Raw genomic sequence first — 25,006 nt, 5'->3', positions numbered from 1 at the left:
GTCATGACTGCCCTGGGGAAAGCCTCCACAAATCAGCCTGGAAGCCAGTGGATAAATGCTGCACCACTCACCTTTCAGGTGGACAGTTCTGGGAAGGCTTAGGTATTCTCAGGAGGTCGGTGGAATTGAGCCTCCATTGCCACAAAAACAAACTCAACAAGACACCTTTAAATTGGCTTTGCTTCCTTCCCTCACTCTTCCTCTGTACTCCTAGTGTCAGAGAGTAAACAATTCACTTTCTCTTAGTATTTCCAGTTAAAACGATAATGTGATGTAATTGCTTTGACTGACACAGAAATGCTGCTTCTGCTGCACAGATGCTCAGGACTGCAAAGCAAGGAGTGGAGGGTGGAAAGCAGTATGCAGTTGCAGCATTCCACCCTGGGTGCAGGCAATAATGGGCTAATCCCAAACAGAGAAGTTGGAGAGAGAGAGAGAAAAGTTATTGAGTGTCATGAAGTTTCCAAATACTCCTTTGTAGTTTTTGCTACTTTAGAATCTTTGTGAAAAGTGAAGTACAAGTCAAAGGATTTATATTCAAGGGTATAATTGACTTACCCAAAGCACTAGGCAGTAAGATGGAATCTTGAAGCTATTTTTTGGGGATGTAGAGTTACAGTGGACCTTATCTATTTTTCATCCAAACAAAATAAGCTCTAATATTATATACATTCTATTGTCTTCTCCTTTGACTTTAGCTTAATTTCATCATGTTTTTAAGTTGACTCAGTAGCTCAAACTTATCTTTTTCACATAGCATTCTTTCCAAGATATTTAGTAGTTTTCAATGTACATTGATGTAGTCTTTTCAATATCTATTATTTGATAAAAATGAAAGAATTGAAGTGTTTGGCAATTTGTTCCCAAATGTAATTAATCATTGACCTCAACATATGTCTCCCAGGCAAGGCAAGTATAATACTACTAATTAGTACTTTTACTCCTCTGTGCCAAGGAAATAGGAAAGACCATATATAAGTTGGTTATGTAAAATGTTTTCACAGTTCTTCCTGTCAAAGCAGTCATGACTAAGTCTGTTGATTTGTTCCCACTCCTGTATAATTTGACAATCCTATTATTAATAAATTAAGGCGTGCTTATTGCAACATGGTGTTTTAAGCTCACGAAACAGTTAATGTCTTATATTGGTTTCCAACCATCAGAGATTCCTTTTGCCTGCTTGCTTTCTTCTTCCCTCCCTCACTCCCTCCCTTCTTTGCTTCTTTCTTCCCTCCCTCCCTCTCTCCCTCCTTTCCTTCCTTCTTCCCATCTGTTCTCCCTCCCCCTCTCTTTCTTTCTCTCTCCCTTTTTCTCCTTCCTTCCTTCCTTCCTTCCTTCCTTCCTTCCTTCCTTCCTTCCTTCCTTCCTTCCTTCCTTCCTTCTTCCCTCCCTCCCTTCCTTCCTCCCTTTCTCTCTCTCTTTCTCTCACTCCCCCTCTCTCTTCCCCCTCCTCTTTCTTTCTTTCTTTCTTTCTTTCTTTCTTTCTTTCTTTCTTTCTTTCTTTCTTTCTTTCTTTCTTTCTTTCTTTCTTTCTTTCTTTCTTTCTTTCTTTCTTTCTTTCTTTCTTTCTTTCTTTCTTTCTTTCTTTCTTCTTTCTCAAAATGGCCTAGATTTTTAAATGATTTACTTGTTCCTTATTTTCTTTCAGAGAATTTTTGGGTGTTTTTGTCTTTACTATAACAAATATCTAACCAACTTGTTAGATTTGTGGTTATATATGTCATCTAAGATAATCCCTCATTACTCATCAAGATAACATTTTGCTTAATAAAATATTTGAAAATGAGGAGACCATAAAATGGATTTTAATAGAGGAATAATTTCTTTGCAATAATGCTTTTATTAGCTAAGTTTTACTAAATTCTGTGAATGACCTATAAAGACCCTTTTATCGCTCTTATTTTAAGAATTTCTCCTCTCTTCTTTTCTTAGCATTCTATTTCCTTCTTTCACTGTATAAACTTCTAGCATGGAAAATTTCAGACCATTATAATAGTTATGTGTGTTGAGGAATGGGTGGAGTGGGAGGGAGGTGGCCTTGAATAAGGCCTTGTGACTTCCATAGAGTGAGATGGACGAGTTATTCTTATAGGTTAATGGCAAACAATTGGGAGGAATAAAATTTGATAGTGTATTGGTATGCATGTTAAAATAAAACTTAACTGGAACTGTAAAATGAAACTTCTATGGGGAACTGGCATTGAAAGATGCAGAGAAAACTATGAGGAAAAAAACATTTTCCTGAGAATCCAAGATGTGAATATTTTCTGAAATTATCAAATTATTCTTTCAAAGTTGTTGAACATTTTCTGTAGGACCCCATCTGGAAGCAGTATCTCATGCCATGCTACTAGTTGCCCTCTGCAGGCCAGGGTTTCTAGTTGGAAGGCATAGATATAAACTCCTAGACAGAGGTTAGAATGAAATTGTTTCAGGCTTCACATCATGGATCACTATTTCTGATCATAGCGGCCACTGGATTACACATAGTGCAGGTATAAAAATTCTAGAGTGGGATTTGGGAGTTGAGTATCTTTAGCCAAATGTAAATACCCACGTGACCATCAGCTAGTCCCTAGATCCTCAGTAGTAAATAGAAGGTCTCTGTGCTGTCACCTTCACCACTAGCAACACCAGTCAAAGTATTCTTTCCCACTAACCTTGGTGTGGCTCCAGGATACTTTATACCACAGAAATTCCCAGAAGCTAATGTATGAGAACTGGCATTAAATGTACTTATTATCTAAACACCACGATTGCCACTCACCATTGTAGCTCCAATATTCTTAGAGTCCCTCACTATGTTTCCAGAGTTGTTTGAGGGACCTAATTTTTCCAGTGTATCAAACAAGATCCCAGTGAACCAGCTGGATGACAGCTCTCAGCAGCCAGGGTAGTTGAGACCCTGCTCACATATCAGCTTTTGTGTTTCCTTCTCTGCCTTTCAGACCAAAGCATTTTTCCTCTTTCATACACATGTATATCTGCAGGGGCTCTGAAACAGATTCTTGTTTAATCTGTCTCCTGTTACCCACTGGTATAGGTTTATCGGTTTCTTTGTAAGAATTTTGCTTTTCATTTAAATTGCATTCTTCAGTACAAAGTCTCTGGGCATAGTCACTTGAGAAATAATTTAAACTAACTTTTAAGGCATGGAATAAAAACCTGCATCAGAAATATAGTGGTGTTTAAGTTATTTACTTGGGATCTGCCAGCATACAAAAAGAACATTTATCCCATCTTTTGAGAATTAAAGGATTAGGAACAAATAGTCTTTTGCTGAAAATATTTCACTCCAATTTCTATAATAATAAATAAGGGAATGTCATATTTGTATTCTGATCATTAAAATATATTAAATTTGTCTCTTTGTCTTTTCAAGATCCTTTTCATTCTTTCATTTGTTAAGGCCATCTTGGTAACCTAAGAGCATTCTCATCCATCTCAATTAAACAAATATTTATTGAGTACCTAATATATGCACTCCTTTATTCATCTCCCCATTAATGAGAGATACTGTGAAGATTGAATCTGTATCTCTAGCTTTCAGAGACTAAATCTTGGGAGGAAGTCAGAAATAAAACCAATGTACAATGAAGGAAAATTCTAAAGTAGATGCCTTAATTTGCCATGTTGCTATGGCAAAAACCACACAATGGTTGGCTAAACAATAGGAAATTATTGATTCGTGGTTTGGAATGCTAGAAGTCCAAAATCGAGGCATCAGTGAGATCATAGTTTCTCCCCAAAATCTGCAGCATTCGGGTACTGACTTGCCACAATCCTTGGTGTTCCCTGGCTTGCCTCCCTCATGGAAAGGCTCATGGAGAGTTGAAACATGCTGTATCATTAAAGGATGAAGAAGGTCTATAGGCAGTTTTTGAGAGATTTCAAAGGGCCTTTCGATTGGAGCAAAGAATATAATCAAAACCAGAAAGAAGAAGTTTTTGGAGAATGGCAAGTTGATTAATAAAGCTGGATACTTGGGAAGCAGACTTGGCCCAGTGGTTAGGGCGTCCGTCTGCCACATGGGAGGTCTGCGGTTCAAGCCCCGGGCCTCCTTGACCCGTGTGGAGCTGGCCCATGTGCAGTGCTGATGCGCGCAAGGAGTGCCCTGCCACGCAGGGGTGTCCCCCGCATAGGGGAGCCCCACACGCAAGGAGTGTGCCCCATTAGGAGAGCCTCCCACTGTGAAAGAAAGTGCAGCCTGCCTAAGAATGGTGCCACATACAACAAGATGATGCAACAAAAAGAAACACAGATTGCCGTGCTGCTGACAACAACAGAAGCGGGCAAAGAAGAAGATGCAGCAAATAGATGCAGAGAACAGACAACCAGGGTGGGGGAGAAGGGGAGAGAAATAAATAAAAAATAAATGTTTAAAAAAAATCTGGATACTGTGATAAAAAGGGAAGTGAAGGGAAACTGGGTTAGAAAGGTTAAGAAAGCAGGCTGGGTACAGGTAGTGAAGGGAATCAGGCATCAGGCTAAAGAAAGCTGAGCATCCCCCTCTCTCTCTCCCACCCGTACTCTCTCTCTAGCTTTCCCTCTATCTCACCTACACATACACACACGTACTATGACAGGGAGAATAATGACCTCCAAAAGATGTCTACATCCTAATCCCAGAAGGTGAGAATATGTTACCTTACATGGCAAAAGGAACTTCCCAGAGTGCTTAAGTTAAGGAGCTTGAGATGAAGAGATTACATTGGTGGAGCCAATATAATCACAAAGGTGCTTAAAAGATGGAAGGGGAGGCAGACGGTCAGAAAGGGATTTGCAGCTGCTACATTGCAGGCTTTGGAGTTGGAGAAAGGAACCACCAGCCAGGGAATGCTGAAGTCCTTTAGAATCTAGAAAACACAAGGAAACATAGTGTCTTGACTCTGACACCCAGAATTATAAGAAAAAAAATTGTGTTCTTTTAAATCACAGATTTTTAAAAAATCTGTTAAAGCAGCAGTAGGAAACTAATACAGATTCCCATGTTACCATTAACTACTCATGTAAGAAAAATGTTAACTTTATTTTCTATTAATCAATTTAATTACTGATTCCCAACAAGAAAGCTCCCAATGAGTCTGATAGAGGGGGGAAAAAACATGACTTAATCATTTCCAGGTAAATTTATTCAAATTTGGGAACTTTCCATGCATTTAGTTTGTTCTCCTGCCTTTTTGCAAATTGCAGCTCTGATGCTGATGTTTAAAGGGAGAATCTTTTAAAAATGTCTCTAAGCACTAGTTGAGTATATGAGTGACATCATCTTTCTATTGGACCACACAGAGATATAGATTCATCCCTTGGTAGAGTTTTATTGATTTTGATCTGCTTCTGACTCTGCTGTGTCCACAGAGGTGTCAGGCATCTTGCCTCACTTGGACATCATGGCCATATCTTCCTCATTTTTAGTGTTAGGCTTCATTTTGTGTGCTGGCGCTTGCATAGCCCTTACCCTGCTCCTCTAATCCCTTCCAACGGTATGGAAATGTAAACTGGCTTTTTGGTTTCTTTCATGTTGCCTGTGTGAGACCTGGGACTTCAGTGAGCACTTTCCTGTGACACCCCTGCTACCCATCTCTGTTCTATTGCTCCTATGACATTGTGGCTAGAAGGACATCAGCAAATTTGCTGACAACTTCAGTTCAGAAAGGATAGGAGAAGTCCTTCAAATATTGGGTCCTTCAAACATATCTAGGAAAAGAACATTTCTTCATCACTTCTTATCCTCACTAAGATAGGAAAAGGCAGGGCATGGAGAAAAATTAACTTCCAAACTGAATGCATTCTCCAATTCTCCTGCCACTATCTAGCTCAAGGGCTCTTCATCTAATTGTGGGGGTGGGTGCTAGAGAAGAACCAAGAAAAATCCTGTCCTGACAGACTACATCTACTTTGCTTTTATACTTAGACCTTACATTTTGAACTAAAAAGCTAAGAATGTGTGACTTTGTTCTTGGTTTCCAGTTTCATAGCTAACACTTAGGCCAGCAGAACTTCTAAGGCCCAAATTACAAAGGAGTTATTCCAGCAGAGAAAAAGAATAAGTTCACCCACTGGAAAAATAAAAAGAAAATTGTATATTTTGCCACACATAGAGGAAGAAAACGAGGCTTAAAATGATTACCAAAATTGAACTTGCAGAGTTAGGATTCAAATCCATATCTTTCTGAATTTAGTACCCATGTTATTTAGACTATATCCTGCTGCCCCCTTAGTAAGTCATTAAACATCATCTGTCCTCAATTTCTTCATCTGTAAAGTGAAATTTTTGGATTAAATGAGTTCTAAGGCTCAGAGAGTCCTAGGTTTATACCTTAGGTTGAAAAAATTCAGAAACACCTAGGTGAGAGAGAAGGGAAGTATATGGTCTTGCCTATAGGTAAATTAGTAAGCCTTTCCCTAACATAAATGTGGATCCTGTGCTAGGTTGCAGAGATCTAAATACTGGCTGTACCAAAGTAAAATTTTAATTTATTAAATTATCATTGACAATGGAACCTCCAGTTACCTCTGGACATTCAAAGAATTTTATGTTCAAATGAATAATAATCACTATTTTTTCTCTCTAAATTTAAGTCTTGGTGAACTCACATACTTAGCAACCATCTTTAACAAATTAATAAGTTAAATGAGATTTACTCTATTATTATTAATCTTTATGCAACCTTGGTCTCATTTTAATATTACAGTCTGTGTATTCAGCATTGTAACCTTTTAAATATTGGCATTAACTTACTTTTCTGAGTTGATTATTTCCAAAAAGCATGCTCTTCACATTATTTTCAAATAATAATCTAATACTGCAGTACCAGCTGTTTACTATCCTTCATCTTAGCTGAGCGATTTATACCTGGCCCCATGCTGACAGTTTGAGTTAGTTCCAGTGAATGAAATGTAATAACTCTGATTTACTATGTATGCTTATCTAGAACAGACCTGTCGCTGCATCAGGAGATGCCCCACTTCAAATTTTTCCCCAGTGATTCTGAAACTTGAACTGAAGTAGCATTTATCAAAGAGATTAGAAATGCGTCAGGTCATTCCCTGGGGTAGCCTTTTTCGGAGGATTCCACATCAATGTGTCTGTGCCCTTCACTAGCCTGTGGAATAAGGATATTCACTCTCTGTTGACTCATTCATCTTTTTACTAGGGGAAAACAAGAACAACAAACAAATAGATTTCTTTAGACTGTTTTCATTCATTCTTTCTTTGACTATCGGACTTTATATTTATGGACTTACTAAAAGTACCTAATTTAATCAGGATTTTATATCAGTTAAACTGATATATAGACCTCATTGAATCTGAAGAGCAAAATGCTGTTGTTCTAAAAACACAGCAGAGAAGTTTATTTTATGTGTTGAATTCAGGAGAGAAACAAGTTTGAGTAAGGAATAGATCAACAATGCTAGAATTTTTTTCAAGCCCATTCAACTTAGAAGAGGGAATCAGATGAGACTCTTTCATCTCTTTTTTGTGTGTGTGACAACACCAAAATTTCTTTCTTTAGTTTATTATCTTACTTTTAGGGCAAAAATGAAGCTAGAATTAGTGAAGAAATCTCAATTAAAAGTGGAAGTGCTCTAGCAGTATAAAATAGAAGTCTGTTTTTACGTGCAGGTGATTGAAATGATGTTAGGAAGCAGATACAATAATAGGTAACAAGAAACATAAAATAAAAAGCAGTAACTGTTTTAAGAGAATAATTGATTGGAAGTAGGAAAGAAAAATCTGACATTTCAATTTTAACTGGAGCATCATAAATAAAGACTGAAGACTGATTAAAATGGAAGTCTATATGGTACATAAATACCGCATGTTACTAAAATTATTTGATGTTAGGTACTGAATGATCAGCTTCTAACATCTGAAATACTTAGCTTTCTATACAAACAGGGTTTACACGTTAATATTTTCAACCTAAAACATCACTTTAGAGGAAAGAAAATCATATTTGCTGACAACCCAGTATGTGAAAACGTTTAGAGAGGTTGAGTGACTTGGTCCCACACCCTGGTCTGTCAACACCACCACACCCCAGAGTTTTGCAATGCACAATGCCAGATAACCCTAGGAAGGGATTAAAAAAATAGAAAAAGACCTATTATTTCTGTGCAACTCTATAAGGAAATCTTCTCCAATTTTTATCATGTAGAACAGGGGCTATCAAACTTTTTCTGTAAAGGGCCAGAGAGCAAATATTTTAGACTCTGTGCACCTATATCCTCTGTGGGCCCTACGTTCTCAATTGCAACTGCTTAACTCTGCCACTGAGGTCCAAAGCAGCAAGAGACAATGTATGACAGGTATGCTTGTGTTCGAATAAATTTAAAAAAATTTTTTTTTTTAACAGAAACAGGCTGCAGGCTGGATTTGGTTCCTGGACTACAATCTGCTGACCCATGAACTATTAGTAAGAGATTTGGTAATGAGTTTTGAGACCTTAATCAGGTGTCCCATTGACATGCCCCTTCTCAGGCACAACAGGTGAGGTAAATAGTGAATGCCAGACAAAGAAGGTTGTATGGAAGAACTTTTATCATTGATGTGGAGGCAGTGGCCCTTCAGGTCCTGAGGGGAGGGAGAGGGAAAAACAAGCGTAATGTGGGGACATTTTGGGACTTGGGAATTGTCCTGAATGACATTGCGGTGGCAGATACAGGTCATTATCCATCTTGTCATAACTTAAAAATTGTGTGGGAGAGAGTGTAAAGTACAATGTAAACTATAATCCATGCTTAGTGGTAATGTTCCAAGATGTATTCATCAATTGTAACAAATGTACCACACGAATGAAGGATGTTGTTTATGTGGGAAGGATAGGGAGCAGGGTATATGGGAATCCCCTATATTTTCTATGTAACATTTATGTAATCCGTTTCTTTAAAAAAATTAAAAAGTATATTAGAAAAAAGAATGATTGTAAAGGAGAATAATTAAGTAGTTGTGATCCCAAGATTTATAACAAGCTATCAAGTAAGCAACAAATATACTCCCTGTCTTTATAACATGCTACCTTTTATTCTAAGCCCCCCAACTTAGGGTAGAATCTGGGGACTACATGTTCTTGTGGATAAACCAGAACACCTGAAAAAAGCTAAAGAAATTTTTCTCCACCAAAGTGCGTAAAGAGTGATTTTTCCTTGCTGGGCTCTTCTCCTTAATATAATAATCATTCTGGTCTAAAAGACAGAGTGCTTCCTGAGCAAGCCAAGTGGTCAAAGACCACCAGGGCAGCCCCATGCACAGGAGTTGATATCAGTCCTCACTAAATCTGTAGAAGGGAAGATTGAGGAAGTGTCTATGAGGCTAAGACAAATAAATGGACTTGAAAGGATCACAAATCTTGTGATGATAGAAGCAGAAAACGTTAACATCACATATTATTGGGAAATGACACATAAAATACAGTCATTGAAAACTGATATCATTGAGAAAGATTTTAAAAACTGTAAAAGATTAAGACTGATTTAATATTCAGAGAGTCAGTGAGGAGTGAAAAAATGGGAGAAATAACTAGAAAGGATACCAAGACCTCAGCCTACAAACAGTGACAGAACAGGGACCTATCGGATAAGGAGACAGAGGGCGCAAGCCTAAATAAAGCAAAGAGAAATGACATTTGGTTAGTGCTTACTAATTGTCAGGCACTTGTTAAGTGTTTTAAAACTGGCTACCTCATTTATTGCCCTCAACAATCCTTTGAAATAGTAGGTATTATTGCCAAAAATTGACTGAGAAGAGAAAGGGATTGGAGAGTCTAACTGCCCCAGGTCATTCAGTTAGAACAAAGCCTGTGTGTATCTGAAGCTTTTTCCAACTGGACATGCTGAGGAAAGAAACAGAAGTTGCCATCTCAAACCACTGTGTAAATTCACATTTAATCTAAGCCAAAATTTTTGCAAAGGTTGAAGTAATTAATGGAAATATTTATTTAGTAATTGTCTTAGTTGCCAGGCTGCTATGACAAATAACACACAATGGGTTGGCTTAAACAAGAATTGATCATAAAAATATCATAAAAAATTTTTTTTTGACATTTTGCCTTTCATCACTGTAGTAGATGTTGCCCTATGATGCAAAATGTAAACCATAATGCAAATCATTGAGCATGGTTAGTAGCAATGCTTCAAAATTTGTTCATCAATTGTAACAAATGTATCATATTCATGGAAGATGTTATTACTAGGGGCAAATGTGAGGGGGAGAGATGGTGTATATGGGAATTCTCTGTATATTCTGTGACTTTTCTGTAGCCTAAAGCTTCTTTGAAAATTAAGTGAAAAAAATAAACAAAATTTTTAAAAATTAAAAAAAAAGAATTGATTGACTCACAGTTTCTGGGGCTAGAATCTCAAAATCAAGGCATTGGTGAGGCTAAACTTTCTCCCCAAATTCTATAGCTTTCTGGTGCTGACTCACCATAATCCTAATTATCTTAATGTACTTTCCATAAATCATTCCATTAAGTCTTACCACACTGCTATGGGATCAGTGGTGGTGTAGATTTTAAGACCTCTCAATTATTCAGGGGTTTCATTTTCCAGACTGTGAGCTGAGGAATCAAAGAACAGAATTAAAACTTTCAGGTTGATTCCTCAGTTATCACACTACACCCTGGTGTATAGATTTATCGCTCAACTTCCTGTACAAACAAAAGCCCTAGTTCAGAGTTACAGTATTGATTCTTTACAGCATAATCTTTAGAATAATGTCAGCCTGTTACATTTTCCTCCTTACAAAATATTATTAATGGAATCAGATGTTATGAGCTTATCTTAATAAAACAATACACAGTTAAGTTTATTCTAATTGTTCTGTAACTGAGGATTGATGGAGGGAAGTGGCGCCCACTGATTTGTCTAATCAGACTTGCAAAGTTTGTTTAAAAACCGCAAGTCAAACTAGGGTCTCTGACTACTTGTTGGCTTCTCTAAAGGTTTGTACAGTTACTAGGCCTAGATTTAGACACTGGTGGGCATAGAACACATAAGAAAATAAGCAGATAAGCATAAAATTCCTGGGTTTTGGAGTCAGACATGTCAGCGTTGGCATCTCTGACCTGCCACTTACTCACTGTATAACCTTGTATATATCCTAAATCGTATCTCTAGAAAGGTGATAAGAGCTAATTGTGTTGTTCCTCTAATGGCATATGGAAAGAGTTTCCTGGCCATTGCTGAGGAAGTTCACAACTAGAGTTTATTTCCTTGTTTTGGGCTGGCAGCCAAGCAGATGAGTAGAAGGAATACAGTTCCCTGGCAAGGTCACGACAAGGAGTGCCTGGGGCTGCAGTTTAATGGGGACCTCAACCAGAAGAAAATGTAGTAAGCATTTCACTGAGTCCCTACAGTGGAGCCATGGCCTAAGAGCAAGAGAGACAATGAAGTGGATCAACCAAAGCAATAGCTCTGTGTATATGGCAGGATATCTTCTTCTGCTTCGCTGCCGTCTTTGCATTCTCACATTCTCCCCTGAAGCAAAGGGGTCTGTAGGCTTACAAAGTCAGTCCGGAGTTGTGCCTATTGGGCTTTCAGAGCCTTACATGCCTCTGACTTTGCCATCACTTCCCATGCTCATGGAGATGTAGGAGAGCATCTTTGATAATCCACAGCCCTTCTCCTGAGAACTGAGTTATGATAATAAAGAATTTGACAAACAGAACCATGTGGTTCAGTGATGATGACAGAAGACCTATGACTGCAGTATCTGGACTATCACAGGCTCTGGCAACTTGTACAGCTACCAGAGGAGAAGGTGATAGACAACCTCACACATGTGCTCCAGATCTACAAACATGCCAAATTAATTTTTTAATTACTTCGGTTACCAGGCTTCACTGAGCCGCCAGCTGCTCCAGAGTTCCCTCTACCTGAAGTTTGCTAGAGAGCATTTATTGAAGGTCAGAGGGACAATGATGCAAAATTTTTATAATTGTCCTCCAAGGCCCTGTCTACTGTAATGCTCCTTCCTGCCACATGCTCTTCCATCCCATTCGGAAACAGCCTTTAAGTTTGACTTATGCGACTACATCTATAACAAGCTTATGTGAACTAACACAGCAAAGAGCTAGTGAATCCCTGTGACCTAAGGAGTACCCCATTTTCTATGCAAGGGGATGAAGTTTTGGTTTCCTGGAATTAATTTTCTTTGAAAACAGAGATTTGACTCTGCAAATGGCAAATCTAGAGGGAACTGTTGAAAAGTTCCTAGACTAGAGGATACCTAAGTTGCAGCAGCCTACAGAATAATTTGGAACCAAAGGCAAAGAAGCAGAAAGGAAGGGATTGAACCCCTCTGGCTTACCAGAACCAGAACAGAGGCTACATTTTTTGAAGCCCTCTTCTATGAACAGTCAAGAGCTTCTGGAGGCATCTCAAACATAAAGAAAAGGCTTCCAAAGATGGTAAAGGAACTAGACACCCAGATCAAATGAGTGTTGGTTCTGAACTCATATCTGGGCCATTCCTGACCCAACCCCTGGGCTTGAAGTGATTTGGAACTGAGCTCTCCCAGGGAACAGTCTGTGCCAGCTTTAGAGCCACGCATGAAGAATGGCAGGATCTGAATCAGGAACAGGGCATTTTGAGATCATGAAAGATCCATTGAGTTCCAGACTAGATTGCATGGCTAGGAAGGAAATGGTATAAGTTTTGTATCCTTGTGGATTGAATATTCCCTTTATTGAAAAAGTATACATTTTGCTTTTTCAGGGGAATGATGAAGATGATTATCATTATGGTGGTGATCATCATAATTACTGAAAATTTTTAGGGCATTTTAAGAAAAATGCTTTGCAAGTAGTAAATCATTTCAACATCACAACACACCATGAAATAGGTATTATTTTTATTATGCATTTTACAAGTAAGGAATCAGGCAAAGAGATTATTAGCTTTCAAGGCTACAATACTATACTACTCCACTACAAACCTAACACCTCGACATACTTGTAAGATTCCAAAGTTCTTAAGGGAATTACATTCCTAGCTTTACATGTTTTCAAGGATGACCAATGTCAAATCAGCTTCTCTCTAGAACTTCAGTTACTGCAACTAGCCCTTTCTTAGCACCAAGGAGTTTGGTAAAAGACATTTTGAGGAACAGTTGACCATTATCAGTCTCAATTAGGAGTAATTATCCTGGAGTCCATACAGCTTCCAACATTTAAAATTCTCACAATATTCTATGAACATGTGTATTTTTCTAAGGAGAGGGTGCACAGATTTCATCATATTCTCAAAGATGTTGATCATCACCCCAGGAATTAAGAACCACCGGGGTCTAACTCTCTACATCTCTAGCTCTAGGACTGCAAAGGACTTGCTCTTGGCAGGCAGAGACACAAGGTTGCCTGTGTGTATGTGTGCACATGTGTATGTAAACAGACACACAACAGCACAAAGCCCCTCACAAACGAGACCTCATCAATTTCACTTGGCCTTGCCACAGTTCAGGCACACCAAGTTGATGGAATTCCCTGAATGTCCCATATTTTCTTCTGTTCAGGGATTTTCGACCTGCTGTCCACAAAGCCAGAAACATTCTTTTCTCTCTCCTTCATTTCCCCACCTCACTCTTCATCTTGGCTAATTCTCACTAGTCCTAAAGATAGTAGTTTGGAGGTTCCTTCTCCCTAAAAACTTTTTCTGATCCAATCAAGATGGAGGTCATGCTCTTCAGATGTGCACCCATGTCATCCTTATTCATTTTATTCCTTCAATCATTCATACATTTATTGTAACAAATATTTATTAAAGATTGCCATGTGCTCTATGCTGAATATGAGCTCTAAGAAATATGCTGGGAATTATAATACATTGGAGATACAATATTGAATGAGATAGATACTGTTACAACCTTCCAATAGCTATAGCCGTGTGTGAATGCTCATGCTACAGTATTCTCTACCTCAACAAGTACCTGGCCAGATCAGGGAGGACAGTTGCTGTGCCTGGTTCATCACTGTTTCTTTGGCACAAGGTTTATGCAGAGCAAAGAGCTGGAGAAAAAAAAAAAACTTGTTGGTCAAAAGAATTTGAAGTTAGTGGGGAAGCAAATTTTATTTTGTTTTTGTCTTTTTAAATTAATTTATTTTTGATGTTACATTAAAAAATATGAGGTCCCCATATACTGCCCACCCCCCTCACCTCACTCCTCCCATAACCACAACCTCCTCCATCATCATGGGACATTCACTGCACTTGGTGAATACATCTCTGAGCACTGCTGCACCACATGGTCAATGGTCCACATTACAGTTTACACTCTCCCCCAGTCCACCCAGTGGACCATGGGAGGACATACAATGTCCAGTAACTGTCCCTGCAGTACTACCCAGGACACCTCCAAGTCCTGAAAATGTCCCCACATCACATCTCTTCTTCCCATTCCCACCCTCGGCAGCTACCACGTTCGCTTTCTCCATCTCAGTATTACATTTACTTCCACTACTAATCACATTAGTTCCAGAATAGATTATCAGTAAGTCCACTCTAGTCCATACTCTATTCCTCCATTCTGTGGACCCTGGGATGGCTATGTCCTCTCTACCCCTCTATCGAGAGGGTGCCTCAACTCCACTAGGGTGATGGATGCAATTCTCCTGTTTGCAGTTGTAGGCACTCTTGGCTCCCTGGTGTGGTGGTTGATCTTCTTCACCTCCCTGTTAGCTGGCTGGGTAAGTCCAATAAACCAGAGGGTAGGAGTTGCAAGACTTTTGAGGCTCAGCACCTGGCTATCACGTGGACAGTCCAGAGATTCAGGTCCCCCAAGAATACACTAAACCCCAGCGCCAACCACAGGTTTGGTAAAAGTGATAGGAGAGGCTTGTGAAGAAAGATCACACCTGAGTCCAACTCCATCACACTCAGGACCACAAACTCCAAAGTAGGGCCAATTGATGCAAATTTTATTTTGTGAGCAATATTGCTCATGTAAAAACAATATGATATATAACTGCACTTTATAGAACTGTTGGGGATTGAATCATGTTCCCACAAATGACATGCTCACGTCTTAAACCCCTGTTCTCTGCATGTGAACCCATTTGTAAATAGGACCTTTGATGATGTTATTATTCATTCAGATGTGGACTATTTGTGAATAGATCTTCAAAGACGCTATTTAAATGAGGCCATATATGACTGGTATCTTTATAAGCAGAAGAAATTCGAATTTTCAGTCAGTGAAGCCAGATGTTAGAAAAACCTAAAGTAGCAGACACATGGAAAGAGAGGAATTGTCTTGTTATAGAGAACTGCTGCAATGCTATAGACTCCAAAATAAAGCAAGCACTTGCCAATAGCTTAATATTGGACTTCCAGCCTGCAAAACCATGAGATAATAAATTCCTGTTGTTTAAGTCAACCAGTGTGTGTTATTTGTCAAAGGGGGCACTAGAGTTCATTTTTTTTGAAAAATGGAATACAGAATGGGAAAAAGAAGAAAGTGATGCTCAAAGAAATTGTTGGAAGTGTTGTTTACATGTGACCCTAAGTTGAACAAAATTCAGATGAGCCAGCTTCTTTACAAAAGCCCGGTACTAGAATTACTGGTGGATAGCAATTGGGACACATCATTGGTGAGCACAAGGGATTTCCTGGAGATGGCCAGTGGAAGCACATTCAGGGATGTTCACAACATTGGAGAGATGGTCAAGTTTAATTGCCATTGTCTTTAATATCATTTTGTTGAGCATACAGTAAAATAAATAAATACTTTGATTGGTTGATTATCAAAGCAGAACAGTTCTCTCAGAACTAATAAATGGCCTTACCAATAAATTGCAAATAGAAATTTAATATATGGGATTTTCTAATTCTCTGCTTTAAACGTTGAATCATGGAAAGTTAGCGATGGAAAAAACTTTATTGATTATTTGGTATAATCAGCTCTTTTTACAGATAAGAAAAATGATACTCAGGAATGCTATTGACTTTCAGTATCATTAACGAATGTTCCATCTTTATTATGTTTGCAGACGATTCATGCTATAGGAACTGATGTTTCAGTGTAAGTATGAACATTGTTATCTCAGTGATCTGAAAACCCTAGGTAAATGGGAAAAGGAGTGTGTTTCACTGCAGGGGTTGATTATATCTCAGCCTTTAGCTGGCTTTTAACGGAATTTATTCTTTCTTTGGTGCATGTTCCCAGGCAAGTGGAATGAAACTGAGATTAAATAAGTGAGAGTAAAGGGGAAGTGGCAGAGCTTGGATTTTTCTCTTCATTCTTAGTGCGATGACATAGGGCAGAGAAAAAAAATTAAGAAGGTAAAAGCAAAATTTACCTTCATAAATTAGCATGCGATTCTAATATTTTGAGGGTGAAATCTGAATTGTGCAAAAAATATATTTATATAGGGGCATTTAAAACCTGCAAAGGCTTAGAAGAAGAGTAAACATGAAACAGAGTTTCTTGTAGGGAAAAATAGTGCCTGAGAACTGGGTATTTATGTGATGGTTTGAAACTGAATGGACCCCAGAAAATTATGTTCTTAAAGTTCATCCATTGCTGTGAGTGTAAACCTATTGTAAATTAGACCTTTGGATTAGGTTACTTCAGTTAATGGTCTTTTGATCTTCAGTAAAACGTGTCCCAGGATTGGTCTTAATTCTCTTACTAGAGTCCTTTAAGAAAGCATGTAACTCAGAGAGGAAAGCGAAAACCAAGGGAGGAAGAAGCTGAAATCAGTGGAACGTGGGAGAGAGAAAGCCACAGAAGCCAAGAGGAAAGCAACAAAACCCAGAAAAGAAGGCAGAGACCAGCAGATGCTGCCATGTGCCTTGCCCTGTGACAGAGGAGTCCAGGATCACCGGCAGTCAGTATTTGGGCATAAAACCTGATGATGCCTCGACTGGGACATTTTAATGGCCTCAGAACTGTAAGCTTGTATGCCAATGTATCCCCATTGTAAAAGCCAACCCATTTTTGGTTTGTTGCATTCTGGCAGCCTAGTAGACTTAAAACAATTTACAACATGTAAAAGTTTCTTGAAAACCTGATTGCTTCGCAGTGTTCAATTCTTATTCAAATTTTTGTTGTAAAAACTCATATGAATTCTGAAGTACTTTACCTTAATTTGCATAGTCAATAGTTTTAAAAATCAAAGCCACAGAGAGTAGAACTAAAGCTATTTACATAAAATTATTTAACAATTTTATACAGTCAATATTTTGAGAAGACAAGATCAAGGACAGTCTTTAAAACCATTATCAAAAAGATGAGAGGGAAAATGTTAAACACTTTAATTATAAACATTTTTAAAATTTCTTTAAAGATTCTTAAAAAGAGGGCAGTGCAATGTGCATCATGGTCAACACAAAGGGAAAGGTAGGAATAATCAGGATATAAATAGAGAAGTTTCATGGAAACTTAGAAAAACTGGAAGAATTTTTCTTCCCAGAGATCATGAGTAAACATATTTCTAAAAATAAGCAACAAATAAATAAATAAAAGTGAAAGTCATTAGTCCAAAGAAAATATTTGTATATTGTTCTTGGTATATATAATGAACCAGAACTATAAATTTCCATCAAAGAAATAACATAGCCAGCAAACTTTTGAAATTTTGCCATTATTTTCAATTCTTTACATTTAATCTATTTCTTTTTAACCAAATGCTACTTTTTTTCATAAGAATTTATAAAACATCAAATGTTTTTTAATTTTGGTCAGATGATCTTTTGTACATTTTTTTAAAAGACAGAATTTAAATATTCTAAAACCCTTCTAGTGAGCATTATTAAATGCAACACAGGTACAAATAAGAATTCATAGTTCCTGGTCAGGATTCTTCTTAAAATCAAAAGACTACTACTGGAGGGGGATTTTGTTTCTAATGACAATATGGTTTTATTCGTTACAGCGTTTACTAGCAGTTATTTAATTTCTAACCATGGCAGATAGCTAGAATTATTGGAAATTAAGTTAAGAATAAATGATGTGAGCCAGGGAAAGTTATATCACCCTTCTGTGTTCAGTTGTCTGTTGTGTGATGTAAAAATATTAAGTGGGCCTCCATATTACTATTATGCTATGAGGTGGTATCTATAAATGTTCTGTGTTTTCCATTATTAAATGTCTAAACGAATAAGAAAAAAAAAAAAAGAATAAATAATGTTACTAGAGCAATGTCTGTTGGCCAAAAGGTGAGCTATTCAATTTTGCTGAGAGTCAATCTTTTTTGCTTCCTGAAATTGAAAACTTTTCTAATACAAAGTGACAAGTTATGTCTGATGTAAAAGACTAAAATACTGCCATTTTAAAGGACATATGTGACACCAAGCCAAGAACCTTCTTCTAGTGTAGAAATAAATAACCAATAATTTTTTAAAGGTGATTCCTACCTTAACAACTTGGATAGAAAAAATATCTTCTAAAGAGGAAGCATAAAACACTTATGCACATGTTGTTTTTTAAATTTATTTTTAAAAAAACAAGACAAAACTCTTTATATTGGTTTAGACGCCTTCATGTACTAGAGAGAAATATTTTCTTGTGTTTTATGTTGAAATTTTAAAAGTTGCTCATTCTTAATAGAACCCAGAAATAAACAATTCTTACCTATTTACTCAAAACTACTCTTTCATTTTTTAATGGATGCAATTATAGGCTAACTTTGATTTGAAGTAGGAGGAAAGACTTGGTTTTCACAGTTTTTTCCCCCCAGTCTTGACTTGTGGCTTGATAAATCTAGGATTCTAGCTGATGTAGTTAGCTGTCAAATTTTCTTCAAAATACATTTCGAAGTTTTCAGTTCATGTAGATTTGGGGTTTTATCCCCAGTAGAGAGTAATAATTATAATTGGTCATATCTCTTAGAGATTAAATTGATATATAATGAACAAAATTAAATACTATAGTTAGGCGGTTGCCATACACTTTTTCTCTCAAATTTCGAAGAAACATCATGAATTTCTTGAGCCTAGGACCTGGTCTTTCACATCTCCTGAACACTGCACATGGTTTAAGGACCCTGGATGAATATTTATTTAATAAAAAAAAAAGAGCTATATCTACCTAGATAATCTTATAACTTCCCCAAAGTGAGCCTATAGCTCAGTCAAATTTACCCAACCATCTTAATTTTTCTTTAATTTTTTATTTCTTTCCTTTTTTCCTATATTTTTTCAGCATCCTTCCCCCTTCAAGAGAATGAATACCTATTATCACATAGCAATTCAAGCTGCATCATTTATTCTAAGCTGGAGAATTGGTATACTGATGCATTTAAATAAGTCCAACTACATTTCAAAGAACTATATGAAAGGACTTTTGAACTATGCAAATCATTAAAAACAATATCCAAAAAGTGAGTAATGTACTGATTTTACATGCCAAAGGGAATTTGTAATGACACATGAGAAGTATTAAGAAGTATCTTATGTTAAGTTTTAAAGCACCTTTATATAGTTCTTCAAAGTAGCAATTATAAATTTTATGCCCCCTGGCTCCATTTTAGAATAGCTGTTATTGATTAATTGTACAAATATTTACTGAGTTTCTTCCTAGTGCTGTGCTTTGCTCTAAATCTATGGTACCAAAGTTTTAATATATGACTTCCATACTCACAAAGTCATAGAGTATTAGAATTTCTGATATATTTTGTTAATAAATATTAACATTAAATGATTAAATAACAGTTGAAGTTTTGTCGATATTTAAACTGATTTCTATGTAAAAGTAAAATTGGCAAGAGCATGCTAAGTGTGCCCTAAGAGAAAGGCTTATATAAGAATTATATTTTTAGGTTTAAGAGTAAAAAGGTAGAAAATATTTTATCGTGATATGATATGTAAGTATAGATAAAATATTATGATCTTAATTACAGTATTTGGAGACTTAGAAATTTAGAGTAAGCTCATGTATTATATTGGTTTTATTATGAGTGTAAAAAATTTTCCTCAAATTTGGAGCCAATTTGAACACGAAATTTTGGAGAAATTCTGAGGTTTAAATTGTTCCATTCATTTAAAACCTTTCCTAGGCTGCATGTTGTAAGAGACATGCATCTCTCATGAAATAGAGCTTTTTTAAAATTTAAAAGCAAGTAAGTTTATAAAGACAAAATCATTACAATTTACAGAGAAACCCAGTGATTTTAAAAGGCACCACAAAACTGTAAATGCACAGCAAAAATCACTAAAGATATAAAATTTGAACAAGATTAAAAACAATCTGTTTTGCAATTTATCTGTTAAAGAAAGCATGCTTAAAACTTCCCTATACCAGCTAAAATATATTGTCATCTTGTTACTTTTTCAAGTTTGATGGATAATATCCAATTTAATTCTACTCAGTTAAATCCATGTGCTTGCTATAATTTCAAGTTATTCAGAAACTTTCTCCAAATATTCAGAGTTTATAAATCAGATGCTTCAGCATACTCTATACATAAGATATCTTTTCTTAAGAGCTTCTGTTACATTTTTGCATATAGGTCTTACATTGCATAAACTTTTATTTTTAAGAGGTAGAGTACATTTTCAATAACTGTAAATTTGCTTCCCCTGTGCATAATACACATATACAATATTGAATTTTGAGGTTTAGTTCTTTGTGATTGATATAATTTGTACATTGCAATCAAGTGTTTAATAAATAGCTTCCAAAAACGAAAAGTTCTATTTTTTATTTTTTCAAAGATTTATTTTTTTATTTATACCCCCCTTGTGGCTTGTTCCATTCTTTGCTGTCTCTTCTCTGTGTCCATTTGCTGTGCATTTTTCCTGTATCTGCTTGTCTCCCTTTGCTATGTCATCTTCCTGCGCCAGCTCTCCACGGCACACGGGCCGTCACTCTTCACGGGGCACGGGCCAGCCTGCCTTCACAAGGAGGCCCTGGGACGCAAACCCAGGGCCTCCCATATGGTAGACGGGAGCCCAACTAATTGAGCCACAGCCGCTTCCTGAAAAGTTTTATTTTTAATTTAGAAAATAAAAGCAAATAGATTCAAATGATAACAATTCAAAAGAGAGGGGATAATCTGTAATCCTTCCACCCCCAAAATATCAACAGCTAACATTTTGGCATATATCCTAAACTTTTCAGTTCATTAGAGCTTTGATGGATGCAGTCAGTCATCTTGGAGGAAGTCAGGTTTGAAAATGCACTTTTCCGAAAAGGATCTGTGGAAAATCCCTTTGTCTGAAGGTTTGGACCCTCTTGAACTGTTTGAAAAACTGACAAAGTGTTAGAATTTTGCACGAGCAGATGCAATGCCAGCCTGAACTGAAAGGGACAGAGACAAGGACCATATGAAGGAAAAATTACTAAAAATAACTTCAAGGGCAGAACTACGGTAGTAGAGATCAAGGGAAAGGGGCACCCCCAAGCCTTTGGGCAATGTGGGGTTTCTACATGGTGCTTAGGAAAAGGGCGGGTCTTCTGACTGAATGTTCTGAGATAGTTCAGCTGACACCCCCCAATACTTGGAAAAGGCAGGGTCTATCCTCTAGTTTTAAGCAGAGCCAGGCCATCACTCCAGTGCTCAGAGAAGGAGTACGGGCAGAGCTCTGCTGTCAGGTGCTAGGAAAGGGTTAGGCTGACACTCCAGCAGTCCTGGAGGACAATACAAGGGTCCACAAATGACTCTCAACTTTGAAATCTTATGGAGTTGGCCTGGCAGTGTTTCAGAAGTGCTTGGGACCCATGACTTCTGTGTTCTTTTCAAATTTTCTCTTCTGGAATGTAAATGTCTACTTCATGCCTGTCTCACAATTGTATTTGGAAGGAGATAATTTGTGTTCTAGGTTGCAATGGCTCACAAATAGCAAGGAATTTTGTCTCAGGATGTACCACACTCATAACTGATTTTGATGAATCTTTGGACTTAGAGTTGTTACTGAATGACTCAAGGCCTTGGGGATATTGGAATGGATGAATGTATTTTGCATGTGGGAAGGACATTTCCTTTTGGGGTCCAGAGGGCAGTATTTGCACCCCCCTAAATACATGTTCTTCATCTTAATCCATATCCCTGTGACTGTGAATGCATTGTAAATAGGTTCTTTTGAAGATGTCACTTTTAGGTAAGATGTGGCCAACTCAATCAGGGTGGGTCTTAATCCATATTACTGGCAGCCTAATAAAGAGAACCCAAACTCACAAAAGTCAGAAAGGAAAGGACATCACCATGTGGTGGGAGTGAGATACAAGCCAGGGAAGCCCCAGGATTGCCAGCAGCCAGCACCAGAACACTACAGATTCTGGAAGAAAGCAAACCTTGCTGATATCTTAATTTTGGACTTCTAGCTTCAAAATTGTGAGCCAATAAATTCCTTTGGTTAAGTTAAAACCACTGTGATATTTGGTAATTGGTATTGCAGCTTGGCAAACTAAGACAGTGCACAACTTCTTGCTTATCTTAAATTGTCTTTCTGTTTCCTTTACACTTAAGTAGCAATTTGGCTGGGTGTAGATATCTGGTTTTACAACCTTTTTTCTCTTAAAACTCTGCAAACATTTCTCCTTCATCTTCTGTGGATGGAGTACAGATGAAAGAAGCCATTCAAATGGCTATGCTTTCCTTTTTGAAGATAATCTGCACAAATTCCCATAGGATTAAAAAAAAATTATCCTGGAAACAAAACACAAGTGATAAGCTATATTTATATGTAGGTCTTTTCTCATTCATTGGCATGGAATTTGTAAACAGTTTCAAAAAGAGAAGTTATACTTCCTCCAATGCCACATTTTTTCATTTATATCATTGATTATTGCATTTATTCTGGTTTCTTTCTCCAAAATACCCACATACCTCATTCACCTTTATTTTTTATTCTTTCACCTCTTTCTTCTTTTTTCTTTTGCCCATCACATGATATTCTCAATATTGTGCTTCCTACTGCTGAGTCAATATTCTATAGCATTATTTCATTTTCCTAATTTATTCTAGAATGAACTTGATTATTGATATTTTAAGGCTTCCAAGCATTCTTTTCACATTTAAAATATCTTTTTGGAACTCTGGCTTTATATGAAACTATTTCTTCCATTGTCCTCTTTAGATTTATAGATTTATATCCTCACACATTTTTTTTGGATGTATCTAGCAATTCTCAAATTTTCTGCTTTTCTTGTAAAAAATTCTCATCCTTTCTGTGCTATTTATTAGTTTTAACAACTGTTCTCTTTTTCTTGTTATATCATTTTTTTCAATTTCAATTTCAATTTATTTTGGATATTTTGTTTACTTATATCCAGTTAGATGAACAGAATTAGACTCAAAAAGTTAATTCATAAATTAGATCTAATTTCTCTTTATTTGTAACACCCATTCTGGCTCTTGGCAGATAAAAATGAAAGTGTAATTTTTGGCAAATATCTGAAATGGGCATAATACCACTAATAGATTTCAAATATTTATGCATAGAATATGCAATATTAATATTTAAGCAATATTCTGATATCCTCACATGAAATGGACATGCAAACACTAGCTATAATGAGTATACAGGCAAGGCTGATAGTCAGCAGACCAGTAGAATCACAGGAAGTGTTAAACATTGAAATTACTGTATTTTTTCAAGTCTAAAATGAATATTTTTTTTCACATTTGAACTTTTTTGAAATAGGGTTGTATATTATAATTGGTGGTAGAAGCTGTGATGTGGTTCTCACTTGTCATACATGCTTTTATGCACCTGGTAGAATATTTTGGCTTGTTAAAAAACACCAGAGATAATAGTGGAGCACTCTTTTAAAAAAGTGTTGTATGACTCATGACAATTAATGTGTGGAAAAATATGCATATCGATGGTTCTGTGTTAAAAAATGATTCAGAAGACAGATTCTTAAAGACATTTTAGGAAAATACAATAACCAACTAATTTTGCTTGTTTTTATGTATGCATAAAAGTGTTATAAAACAAAAATCTATAATTTAATGTGTCTGAAAGAGTTCTTTCAATGGAATAACAAAAACTCTAAAGACAAAGGATTATGACAATTTGACAACTTTTTTTTTTTGGTATATAAAATAATTCATTTTACCATCGATGACTCCTTAGATTACCTGAAATATGGTACACATCTTCATGGGTTGGTAGTTCTCACCTTAGCCCACTCAGTGGGGTCCTCTTTTCAATTGTAGCCACTGAGACACCCTGCCTCTAGGACCTCCAGCGACTTCTCCACCATACAGCAAGGGGCCTCTGAGACCCTGCTCCAGTGCATGACTGATGTCTGCCCTTACTGGATAAGGCTGTTTCCTGTGTCTAGTAGAATGAACCTGAGATTTTTGACAGGGAACATGGAAACAATTAACATCCATAAATGGTAGAAGATTAACCAACAGTTGGGGATACAAGGCCAGAGATTCCCACAAAGTGTGCTGTGAAAGGTTTGGAGCTGTGCAGGTAATGGGTGGACCACAGTACAGTGATCCCTTAGCCCTTGAGAGGCCATGTGAGGCTGGAGCTGCTGGAGCCACATTAAGCACTGAAATTAGATCAACAAAAAATAACGCATGGCTCTACCTACCCCAAATACTTAAAATGAAATGAACATACATCAGTAGGTATTCTGTTGTAAAGTCAACAACTATACTTTGAGCTTCATATAAGTTTAATTAAATGTCATTACAAAAAAAAAAAACAATCAGGTTTGCACATGGGACTCATAGTATTCAGGAATTCTTAATCCTATAAGTCCTTATTCAGTGGAAAAAAATTAACATACTCATACACAACCAAAGGCAAACACAACAACAGAAATGCCAAACGAAAATATCCAGGAAAAAAAGGCCTTTCTATCAGGGCACAAAGCAACTTAAGTCATGATGAAACGTAGTCTAATATAAATAGGAAGTTTAGTATAAAACTGAAAGAAAATTAAATTTTCCAATAAGAGAAAGCATCCCTTTAATCTAGAACTTTTCATTCAAGATTAAGAATAAGAACACATTAGAAGGAATATATGTTCCAACCAAATAATGTTTACTGTGCGTGAAGTATTGATGGGAAAGAAGCATTTATGTTTCCATAACCCTTGTGT

The sequence above is a fragment of the Dasypus novemcinctus genome, chromosome 11 (assembly GCF_030445035.2).
Source record: "Dasypus novemcinctus isolate mDasNov1 chromosome 11, mDasNov1.1.hap2, whole genome shotgun sequence".
Taxonomy (NCBI): Eukaryota; Metazoa; Chordata; class Mammalia; order Cingulata; family Dasypodidae; genus Dasypus; species Dasypus novemcinctus.
Note: the sequence above shows the minus strand (reverse complement) of the source record.